This window comes from Argiope bruennichi, chromosome 7 (genome assembly GCF_947563725.1).
Source record: "Argiope bruennichi chromosome 7, qqArgBrue1.1, whole genome shotgun sequence".
Taxonomy (NCBI): Eukaryota; Metazoa; Arthropoda; class Arachnida; order Araneae; family Araneidae; genus Argiope; species Argiope bruennichi.
Genome location: NC_079157.1, coordinates 18,140,158 through 18,153,005, shown reverse-complemented (window position 1 = coordinate 18,153,005; position 12,848 = coordinate 18,140,158). Strand labels below are relative to the sequence as shown.

Here is a 12,848-nt window from a genome sequence, read left to right as displayed (position 1 = left end):
GACATCTTTTAAGATTAGAGACTTCCGGTATATCCGTTGCCTTTCTCACCATTCTGGTGGGTACCGAATTGGCGTGGAGGTCGACTATCCCCTACCAATGACAGGAAGTACCACCTATGGAAGGGGCTGTAAAGTGGCCGGTGATGGGCGTTAAGACACTGCCATCGTTTTCGCTTACGCTTATTTCCGATCATTCAGTTTTTCCGAATGCCTTAGAGTGAGATGGAGTAGCTACGTTTGATTTGTTACTTTGTTTGAGTATTAAAAAAATAAAATTGATATTGATATGTGGAATTAGATATTTGATGACACGGACAGTTATTTGATCCTTTAGATTCATTCAAACAGACTATGAACTAAACAGATGCAAAAAATACTAAAATAAGAATAATGAGGGTCGCTTGACCCTCATTATTCTTATTTTCGAGAGAAATCTCAATCTTCAATGCGCATTCTCCTTTGAAAAAAAAAAAAAAAAAAATATTGAGAGTCCCCCGAATCTAACCACTGTACCGATTTTGATAATTTTTATTTCATATGAAAAGTTATGACTTCTAGATACGTCATAAAATAAATCTTTAACCGAGATTCCATCCTCAAAAACTGGTCCGACTTCGCCAATAATTTCACATCCATAGTTCCACCATAGCTAACCAATCATAATGCTCTTCCTTTTTTGTCCAGAACAGTGTTTTCTCTGATATTTGTAAGATGCAGTTCATCAAAATTGGTTGGCATAACTAGGGTGGGTGATTAGCTGATCGCTGAAGCAGTAAGTTGGAATTCAACTAAATTGGTCTACGTTGTGGGTATGCTGATCACCTGAGACTGCTAGTAACTCTTTCCGTGTGTGCTTTCTATATTTTCTCTAAGTGTTTTTTAAAAAATTATTTCTTTTTTAAAGACATTTCTTATCGTTATTCCATAGTGGTTATGTGAAATTTAATTTTTTATATGGTTTTGTAACTCACTATCACTTGCCCCAGTCATGTACCAAACCACGTCTCAGAAATTAGATAGTAGCCTCCACTGTTTATCTTACCTGCCTTTCTCCTCCACAAACCTTACATTAATGCCTCGTACGTTTCCCTTTTCTGTCTCCTTAACTACTTGGTTTCTTTTTCACTATTTTTATTTGTTTTAAAGACCACTTGCTTGCGGAATAAAAAATGATCCACGTGTGACCGAATTTCGAACGAAATGAGAGAGAGGGAGCCCCTTAAAAACGTCCTCGGGAGGGGAAGAGGCGAATCAAGTAGTTGAGCTGAAAATGGGAGTCGGTAAGTACGTCGGGAGGAAAAGGAGTAGAAATAATAAAGCTTAGCAAGAAAAGGGAGAGACAAGATAGCAGGATCGATGTTCGGAACGGGCCACTCTCTCCGCACGGGAAGGTTGCGAGTGCTCTCGGTTTACCGTTTAGTGCTGCCTTCCTCTCTCTCCCTCTCTGAACCCCTTTTCTTTTTTCTTTCTTTTTTTTCCCTGCCTTTTTCCTCAGTGGCGGGAAATGCGATCCAGATTGGAGGTTCTTCCATTGCGTGCTTCGTGCCTCACCACGTTTCGTTTCGTTTGGTTTGTCTCTTCCCCACCCTCCCTCCAGTTTGTTATCTCCTCTCGTGTGGTTTAAAATTCTTTTCTTTCTTTCTTTTTTTTTTCCTTTCTCTCACTTTTTTAAATCCCAGGAGTTTGAAGAGATGGCGAATATTTTTGGGGTTCCTCTAGCGAGAAAAGCTGCTTCATGTTTCTGTAAGCTGAAATATCAAAGAAAGTCTGTTTATACTGAAGCATATTTTGGGCTTTTAAATATCAAAATGATAATGTTGGATTTTTTTTAAACTTAAAAACAGCTTTCGGTTAGTGTTTTGTGCTTAACAAGTGTTGGCATTTTAGATTTTGAATGTAAATATTTATAAAAGTGGCATTGCCTTAATATTTCGTTGCCTTTTGATTTTCATCACTTTTGTAGTAAATGATGATAAATCTTTAATGGCCGTCGAACGATGGTTAAGTACGACGATCTTCAAAGCCATTCCCACTTGTCTTTTTCACACCTCATTCAGACTAAAACCAATCCAGTCTGCTTTTAATAAAGTGTACTACCCTGTACCAGAACGATGCAGAAAACTATTTGTTGAAACTTTGCTCAGGCAGTGATTGCAATGCTATTTCAGAACGAGATTGTCTTTAATACGATTATCTGTCTCTCCACCTCACCTCGTGTTTTTTAAATGGTAGGCAGCTATGCTGGCGTTTTGGTCATATAGATCCGAAGGTGTTCTTTCCCAACTGTTACGTTTTTCAAATTTATAAGATCAGAGGGTATAGTAAGTATTTATTCATTATTGGAAGTGAATATTTAATCATTTATTTTTCGTATACCTTCCCTTTTATTGTAACTATGTTTGGTTTTGACCAAATCATTGCAATTTTCTTCTTTTCTAACAGCTGTGCAATGAAATTAACATTTTCGAATTTGAAGGGCTTGTAATTGTAATCCTTTATTTTATATATTGCTTCCTACAGGAGTAATCTCAGTTGGTCTCCGTTTTCTTATTGTTTATCACAAAATTAATCTTTCTGATTATTATTTTTTAAGTGTTTTGTCTTTGTGAAGGCTTCACAAAAATGTTTGACACTGTGCTCCTTAAACAGTGGCTCCAGTAGTGTACATTTCAGAGTTAAAGTACCACTAATAAAATGCTCTTCCGCTAAATTATTCAATATTAAAGATGCAAAATAATTAGAAAAGTAATTTTAATTGGAAATATTAATTAAAAAAATTACAAATAAATGTAAATGAGCTATAAATTTTCTATAGGAAGCATCTAATATTTTTTTAGACTTTTTTCCCCTTGGTATCCATAATAATCGTTTTTTTAAAAAAAAATAGTAATTGCACTTCTTTAAATCGAAATAACACTGGTGAATTTTCAAAATTAATTTTTAAAAATTAAATTTAAAAATTTCAAAATTAATTTTTAAAAATTAAATTTAAAAATTTCAAAATTAATTTTTAAAAATTAAATTTCAAAATTTCAAAATTAATTTTAAATTTAAAAAAAATATATATATTTTTAAGGACAGAGACATTTTATAAAACTTTGAAAACATATTTTTCTTTATTTTTCTATCAGTAAAAGTATTGATCATACATTAACTGAAAATTTGTATCAAAGAGTTTAAAAAAAATCCTTATTTAACCACATCTAATATCATGGTGTTAACGATTCGCGGTTTGAATTACAAAATTGTTGGTATTAAAATATGTAATTTCTTCAAAGTACTAATTCATTTGAAAACAAAATTCATTTGGACACGCTTCAACATCTCGGCTACCTTTTAGATTCACATTTGGCTTGAAATTGCAATAAATTTATTCTTCACATTAAATGATACAGCATCATTTAATGTGAAGAATAGATTAATTTCTAACAAGATGCTCATTTTCTGAAAAACAAACCATACATCCAAACTGAATTTCCCATTATTCATAACGCAATCTAGCTTTATTCCAACTCAACTTTGTTTAGTTGTTAGGTACACAATATAACAGAGCCCCCGCAAAAGAATTATTTTTGCTCTCGGAATCCGATTGTCGTTTCTTCGAGAGCCTTACTTCGTTCCAGTCTTAGAAACTCATCAGCCTGATGGCTCTCTCGAGTGGCATTTCTTGTGACGCCGGAAAGAACTAATTGCGCGCCTCTTCTTGTATAAGCTCCTTTCTACCCTTTCTTCTGGAAAAATGAACTAACTACCCATACTTGGGAAAGGGTCTACAAATTTTACTGCCCTGAAATACGGTTTAAAGGCACACTTTATTGATCAATTTTGTTCCTGGGGTGCTCATCCTTTGTTGTTAAAGTCGCGATTAAAGTGAGGAGAGGCGAACTGAAGTGTCTTAATCCTTCCAGCTACTGGCTAATTTTGAGTTACGGTTCGTTGAGAAGTTTATCTTGTGGACGAATTAAATTAAGATAATTTTTGAAAATGGCATTTTTGAAGCTATACTTTTGATGAATTTTATATAAATTAGATGTTTAACATATTAAGTAACTAACGAAACTGACATCTTCTTAATTTCTTCATATGCTTACATATTTGTCATATAGCGAGCATAATATGTCTTTTAGAACTCTTTTCATCGAACGATCTGATTTAAAATTTGGTTCATTCAGATTTTGATTGTCAAGACAACATATCGAATTTTAGATAATAAATTCATTGTATTTTAGAGCTATCATGCGCATACGCAGACAAAGCGTACTAGCAGACAATCTAATGGGACTTGGGTTTTGTCTAGAATCTGATATATATATATATTTTCATTTCTTGTGATGAAACTATTTTCATATTCTTATGATTGCACAATTGGATTTAAAATGTTATGCATATTCAGATTTTGATTGTCAAAACCACATATCAAATTTCAGATAATTAATTCGTTGCATTTTAGAGCTATCATGCGCATACGCAGGCAAAGCATACTAGTAGACAATCGAATGGAGCTTGGGTTTTGTCTGGAATCTACATATTTTTTCATTTCGTGTGATGAATCTATGATTCTATTTTTCATACATCTTACTGATCTCGGATGGATAGAAAAATGGATTTTCTGCTGATGGATTTCTTCCAATCATCTACAGTTTTGATGTTATGATTACATATCAAATTTCATCCATTTGAGTCGTTGTGTTTTAGAGCTATCTGTTTTCATTGGCAGATATAATTTCAAACTGTGTTATTTCGGATTTAAGTGGCTATACAATATTCAGATTTAATAAAATTTTGAAACTGAACTTCTCATAAATATTTTCGTAATATCAATTTTTTTTCTCATATGTAAATGAGATATTATGAAGAAAAACGAAAAGACATAACTCTTAACTGTCTAAAAAAAATAGTTTCTCATCCATCTCGGATAGTTTTAAGTCTATGGCATATATATTCCAGCGATCCGTTCATTTTGTCAGATTCTGGATACATCGAGAGAGGTTAAAGTTCAAAGTTATTTATAAACATGACTAATAATCTAATGATAAAATGATCATTGAATATCACATTGTGTGATTGTTTACCAAGTCATTAATATAAATCTGCATTTCATATGTACTGTGCTTATATACGTAATATCTATTCACATGACGTATTCTATTCGGTTTATATAACCATTAGCGTTTCTGTGCCAAAGTTAGGTCATTCAATATACATTTCGATGGAATACACAAATTGCAATAACTATTGATCAGCTTTGCACTCATCTTCCGTTATTTCCTAAAATCTTGCAAACTCAGATTGGCGTTTAAAAGATAATTTAAGTGAAAATATCATATATTGACTTTTAGTTTTTTTTCCTTCCCATTCTAGATGCCAATGCCACACAATAAAAAAATTGATTGATTTGTTTTAATAAATTTAGAGACAATTTAATTATTATATATGCGTTTTTCTTCTTTCCCCAAAATTCTTGTTCTTACAAAATCTGACATAATAACATTTAATTTTTATCTCCATTTCTAAAGCACGACATTTTATATTAACGCTTTTCCAGAATCTACATTTTTTTTAACTCCTCGGAAAAGTAAGGAACTGTCCGACTTTTATTAAGTTATTTTATTCACTCTCCCCCCCCCCCCTCCTTCATAGTACTTGTGTGCGATAGTGGTTGGAGATCTTGATTTATGGCTCGTCGAGACATATTTTATTTTCTGCTTTAATTTTTTCCTCTCCTTCTGCATCCCATGAGGGGGAGGAAAGTGAAATATTCAGGAGAGATACAGAATTGAAACTGAATTGATTAGGATTTGTAGACCTCCTTTCTTAGTACTTCTGCTGCTCTTGCTTTAAATCGTCATTATAAGGGTTAAATGCTTTCTTTCCTTATGGTCTCTGCTGCTGTGAAATTTTATTAATATTTGCATTTTCTTTAAATATTATTTTGAATTTTTTTTAATCTAAATTTTTATTTTTCTCGCCCTTTTTATTTGCAAGCACATAAATCGAATAATTTTTTTTTTTTTTTTTTGAATTGTAGGAGAGCGTGGGATTTAAAATTTCCATTTTCTTGTGATTTCTTAAGAAATAAGCAATTAAATTTTTCGAATTAGACGAATGTTTCTCTCTGTCATTTCCTTAGAGATTACGAGTTAATAACCATATCCAACAGATAAAAACATTGCAGTACGCAGTATACGCTTAAATTTAGTTGTTTTTAGGTCGTCGAAGACACAACTGTGCCCTGGTTGAGTATCAGCTTCGAGACTGAAATATGCCTGTACTTGATTTTTTTTAAATCAATCTTTACCTTTCGACTTCTACATTATTTTTATCATATCATATTCAAATTTTATTTTATAGAAACGAATGAGATCTCACCTCCCCATTTTACCTGCCATATAGTTTTAAACGGCTTTCGCTAAATGCCCCCCCCCCCATCATTATCATATCTTTTTCAAAAAAAAAAAAAAAAGGGTAATCAATTAGAAATCAAGTTACTATTAACATTCCTTTCAATGGCTGTTGATATGGAATATTTACATGAAGCTTGGAAATACATAAGTCATACATGATTTAATTTATATAATATAAATTGTCTAACAAAGATAGCTAAATTATACTTATAATAATTTACAATTATTGCAAAATAGTTCAATGTATTAATTGAAATAATCAACATATCTATTAATTACCTTTTACTGCACTATAGAGGACACTCTTTAAGTAAAATTGTACAAATTCGGATTAATTTATATGGAAATATGTAAACATTTCGTTTTGTAGTAATTTTTTTTAATCGTAGAATCTATTTAATGCTAATTTGCTTTGCGATCTTACAGATGATCATTTAAACCATTAAGCTATTAAGCAAAGTAGTGAATTCGTGTTTTAATTTGAATTCCTTTTTCTTGTCTGATCGACTCAATTTATTTAACTGGGCAAATGAATCATGCTGCCATTTATTGATAATGAACTTGATGGTATTTGCCCGTCAAGTAGAATAAGCAGTCGTCCATCATGGCACAAAAAAAAAACCGGAGCGATGCTTCGTTGCCCCCTAATCAGCTGAATGAAGAGGGAAACCACCTTGTTAGAAGCATATGTACAGATTTCGTCATTTCTTTCACTAATTAGCATATCTTCTTTCCCTCTCGAGCTTGAAGGAACATCCATTCAGAGTGAATGGGTTGAAAGTATGATTAGGGAAAGCGGCTAATTTAACCCGTGTTGAAAAAATTTCCTTTTGTATTTGCTGTTAATAAACTGTTCATTTTCGTCCGCTTATCCGGAAAATTGCCGTTTTGCAAGAATTCGAATTCAGCCTTTTTTTAAATGTATTTTTAGCTGCGAAAATGAAAAGAAATAATCAGGACTGGGTTTGTTTCATATTTTTTATTTAGTTTTTATTTATTTAATTTTGGTTAGTAACCTTTTATTGAAAGAATCTTAAAACATTTGACGTCACTATATACGTCGATTTTTTTTTTCACCGATTTTATTCAGTTGCAAGTGAATTTAACTGGAAACCAGAAAAAATTTAAAAAATCTCAATTTTTTTTTTCTTTTTTTTTTCCCCTTTGGATATAACAGATAACAAACAAGATCAATTTTTATTTGTAATATTGTTCATCAGCAATAACTTTTGTTAGTATATTAGTAAATTTGAAACATGATTGACGTAACATATTCCATAAATCGAAAAATATTCAATTCTCGTCTTTACTGTCCTTTAAATTATTTTTCCCGCAGTAGAACTTTATATGTTGGAAACATAGTTTTAAAGGTAGCCTGTTATTTCTTACCTTGTTCTTAAAATTGGTTTTTATAACGATTAATTTCAAGTAATTTTAAAATTTAAATACATTACTTGGTTTAAATAATAATGATAAGCCTTTTTAATTTAATATTTTTTTATAATTTCATTTTCATTAACTACATTAAGCTAAAAAAAATCTGTTAGCTTGACATCAAAGCTAAATATTAATTAATTATTAAAGACCGCTATCGTTATTTCCATGTTATTGCTTTGGAAATAAAATGCAGGCTGATTATTTTTCTATGTCCAAAGTATTGATTCACTTTAGTAGCAGCTTTATATCATAATTAATCTTCATCGCTACCTGTTGGATTCGTAATTCTAGTTGGGGAAGTTTTTTATTATTGTTATTGATGTTGTTATTTCTCAAAATTTAAATTACTATTTCTCTTAATTATTGGATTGCCAGTTATTTAATTAATATTTGCTTTGTTAATTCTTCGCGTTTTTCTGTGTTTCACGCTGAAAAAAAAAAGAGCAAATAATCTAATCTTAGCATATCAAATTTTAACCATTTTCCAAATATTAATTCATTTCACTTTGTAATATGCATTATATTTCCTTTTCTACAATATATGACAATTTCAAGGTATTTTAGTCTGTTTTATAAATTAAAGTATTTAAAATTGAATTAATTTCGTAAATTTATTGATTCGATTTTTTTGTTACAAATGCTATTGTTTAGAATTGTAAATTTCATCCATTTTCTATGACAGTCTTTTAATGGATTAACGAAGAAAATTATTATTTTAAACAATAATACATAATATGAACTATCTTGCATATGAATTTGGACAAATCCTGGTTTTCTTCCTTAATGGGGGGGGGGGCTAAGATAGCTTCATAACTAGTGTAATCTTCTTTATGTCTTCATCTTCTTTCAGAAAACAACTGCTTTTTAAATATTTAAAAGCTGCTGTTTAATTTATGTGAAAGATTCGAAGATCATGATCAACCTTCCGTAAATTTAGGTTCATCTCACTCTTAGAAATCAATATTGCCACGAATTTAGTGTAAACTACAATATTTTTAATGTTTCTTTTTAAATATTATCAGAATTTAATGCTAAACTTAACCATTATCGTACAATGAATCATCGATTATAATAAGTAAATTTAGTTATTACTCATTTGTTTAAGTAAATAATTTTAATTTTGCAGTAACTTATTTTTGCGACTGTCAGTCGTGTTGAATTATTTATATTTCAGAAATATTTTACATTATTTCATGCTTAATTGGATATAGAAGAATTATTATATATATATATATAAAACTTAAATCAGGTATTTTTTTCTTTCTGCAAATGCTGCTTATTAATTTATTTTTAAAAAGAGTTTTTATGTTAAAAATAATTAAGTTTATTAATATTTCTTTGATCTGTCACTAGGGAAGCTAGAATTCTTCTGAATTACACAAATCTTAATTATATGATGAATGAGCTGATAATTATGGATTTCTTACTTCGAAATTGTTGAGGCACATAAAGGTTTAATGTAAAAATCTGGTAGTGATTTTTATTTTTTTGCCATTTTAATGTATTTCTTTTTATTTTAGCTTCTTTGGTACAGTTTATTTTAATTTAATTATAATGATATCCTGAATATATTAGTATAAGTCTGTATCATGTTTATTTTGTTCAGTTGCCATACTTCTACCTCAGATAATTTAAATGATTCTTTGCCGATTATATTAAGTTTAAAAAGATTCATTTTATATCATTAAAAAAAACGCACTATCATATGTCTAGTTCTTTTTAAGCAAAACCGTTCTGAAAAATTAAGAAAATTATTAAAAGTACACTATATCATTATATTTTTTAAAAATTTTAATCCTTTGAATGTCTTAGTTTTAAACTAAACCCCTTAATTATCTACCATATTTTAAGAAATATTATTGGATCTTCTTGAAACTAGGAATCATCACATATCTAAATTGAACAAAACCATTTATCAATTTATTTGAGCAACTTTATCAGATCTTACTTACCTTGGCAGTGAAATTAATCCCGTTTTCTTCTGAAATCAAATAAGGCAGACTCCGACCGCGGGTCGGGCAAAAAATATCGACAATTAATGTGCGATTAAATAGGAACTAATTAAAAACCAGTAAGAGGTTAGCTGTAATACTCCACGTGCCTCTCATTGTCGATCACACGTTTCGTTTCCATCCACATCAAAAGGGAGGTAGAAGCAAACGATTTCTAAAATGTGGAGGGGCTGGAGAGAACACTTATATTTCAGAACTACTCACTACGTCTCTCGAACGTTGCGGGGGAGGGTCTACTACCACCGACACAGAACCCGGTATACTGCGGCCCTTATGCTCTTGGTCTTCCCTCGTCCGTTCTGAGGATCACGTGACGTCATCAGGCGTGCCATTGGAGGACGACCCTCGGAGGGTGAGCGGATCGAAATAGTATGGATTGGTTCTTTGCACATGCCCATAAGAACTGAAACCGAAGCTTTTTGGATATATATATTTTATATAAGCTGTTAAACCTCATGCATTCGGATATTTGTTGAAAGATGAATGCATTATATGGTAAAGAATGGATGCCGTATACATTTAGTTTTACAGCATTATTTTTTTTTTTTTCAAGCTGAAGAATGAAACAGTAAATTTCATTCATTTACGAAGGCACGACTGTTTTTAAATGATAAAAATATAAAAGTATGAAAAATTATCCAGAACTTCTGCTTTATTTTCCGCTGCACTTTTCAGGGAACTGATTTTTGAAACAATTCTTTCCTTTATTTTAATTTTTTTTAAATCAAAAACTGGAAAATCCACAATTGGTATTTTACTTAAATCGTTCACAATCTTGATTAATAATAGATGATGAAATTAAAGCTGTTTTAGATTTAAAAAAAAAAAAAACTCTAATGTGTGTATAACTGGGCGTATATGTTTTGGAAAATCTTATTTAGATGTAAACGGTAAAATTTACGAACATGAATTGCTTTTATATCTACTTTTTTTTTTTTCCCTTCCTTCGTATATTTCAGCTATATTTGCTTTGGTTTTATCTGTTTATCTAAATAAATCATGTATACCTGCATACGTGTAATTTTAAAAAGTGTATATTAGTTTCGTAATATACACAATATAATTTTACATCAAATTTGAATGTGGAACTCTGGATACTTTCAAAATGCTGGAATTGCGTTCATTTTTGTGCTCTCCCCTATAAAACGTTTGCATTTTATATGAATTATTTTAATGACCTTATACAGAACCATTTAATGAGATATTTTATAGTTATTCATATTTAAAATATGTATTTAGTCATTTGAAGCAAATAATAGTCAGAATATTTCATTCAGAATTTAATATTTTCTTGAGATATTTTTTCACTCCTATTATTTACCCAATAATTAGTAATTCTGAAATATGAAAGTTGTCAGTCTATTAAAATGATCAGTATTCAGTGGATATTAAAAAATAAATTGATATGCTTTTATTTTTAAAGAAATATAATGTTATTTCTAAATGAATCGCAATTTAATATGATTTATAGATAACTTATAAAGATATCCCTCATATTATCGCCAAGTGATTTTCAGAAAATATCTTTCTGGTGCTCGATTTAAGCTATTATATGAATGCATATTTTCAATTTTATTATCAAAGATAGGAAATAATTATAAATAATTGATTTTCTCATTTATTTTAAAGACATAATTCGATATCCCATGACAAATATCCAAGCCTCTGAGCATGCGCAGTTATCCATCATTTCTTTGCGCGTTTCTCTCAAATCGGACGAAGCGATTTCAGGAGTTAAGGGGTAAGAGCTGAGGGAGAGAGAGCAATTAAAGAGAAGGAAGATAAATTTTTTCCTCTGAGAATTTTGATATATTTATTTTTTTAAACTGTTCTGCCCACTCAGTTTATCTTTTTCTTGGTCTCTCCCCCCAACCCCCTCCTTCTATCTTTCTCACTTGGTGAAAGTAAATCATTTGTCTATGTGTTATGAGAAGGCTGTTGAATCGTCTCTGTGTGAAGTCGTTTTTCATTTTAACGACTTGCTTAATGAAGAATCAATGTCAGAACCGCGGGGGGTGGATTCACATTTTTTATAAGAATTGCTAACATTGCTGACCAACCCCTTCTTTCGCTCTCTCTTTCACGCTTTTTATTTCATATTTTTATGTACTCAGTTGTTAATTTGTCTCGACGAATTAATCATAAGATAAAAAATGGAAGAGGGAAGAAAAAAACAATTTAGATTCTTTCAGCGATCAGCTGTTTGTAAACTGTAATTATATTGTTAATTAAAGCATATCAGCCAATTTGATATCCCTTGAAAATATAGAGCTTCGCTATCGGTCATGTAAAATAAAAATTCAGGAAATAGTTAATGTGATAGTGGCTTAAAGATTCTGTCACGTCTGTTTGAGGAAAATACAGTGGAAGTAATGTTTTGAAATTTCTCTTGAAAATGCAGTGTCTGAAGGAGGTAAGTTACCATTGATGGCAAGTGTAAGAATAAAAATTTTGGTGAAATCGAACCAATAGTAGGTATTAGGGATACTGGTTCTTTTGATTTTCCCATTTATTTTATATTAGTCGCTTTTGTCGACCAGCTGTTCTTTAGGTCTATTGATTATATTTAATTTCAGTTAAATCGTTTAGATAAAGCTTAAAAGTCCGTGATTCTCTGAAATTATATATTAAAGCTATGATGTTTTAATTGTCTCGTATGTGTTTTGTTCATTCTGTATATGGACCTTTCCAATGAATACCAATCCAATGGCATCAAAGTGCTATGAAAAAATGTAAATGCGAGGTTTATCTATTTTTTAAGTTTTACAGTATTGAAACCCAGTTTTTAAATTCGTCTTGTAGACTACACAGATTTGAACAGAATCTTCTTTAGCTTTCAACTAAGAAAGAAATTCATGTTATTAAGTATTTAATGTCCAATAAAAACGGTTTCATTTACAAGACAAAAATGTAATCTATTGTTGGAAATTAGAGGGGAAAAAAAGTTTTTTTTTTTTAATTGCCTCGGAAATATTTGCACGACTATTAAATGGGT

The 12,848-nt window shown here is 30.6% G+C and overlaps 2 protein-coding genes across 3 annotated transcripts in view; one reads left to right on the top strand and one right to left on the bottom strand.

The window, feature by feature from the left end:
* LOC129976280 (uncharacterized) overlaps nucleotides 1-10,136 on the bottom strand; it is a 51,769-nt gene extending 41,633 nt beyond the window's left edge. The window contains exon 1 of the mRNA XM_056089765.1: nucleotides 9,794-10,136. The gene's annotated coding sequence lies outside the window, so the exon portion shown is untranslated. The remainder of the gene's footprint in view (nucleotides 1-9,793) is intronic.
* The window catches only part of LOC129976279 (midasin-like), a 263,355-nt gene that overhangs the window by 137,686 nt on the left and 112,821 nt on the right, over nucleotides 1-12,848 (top strand). The window lies entirely within an intron of this gene.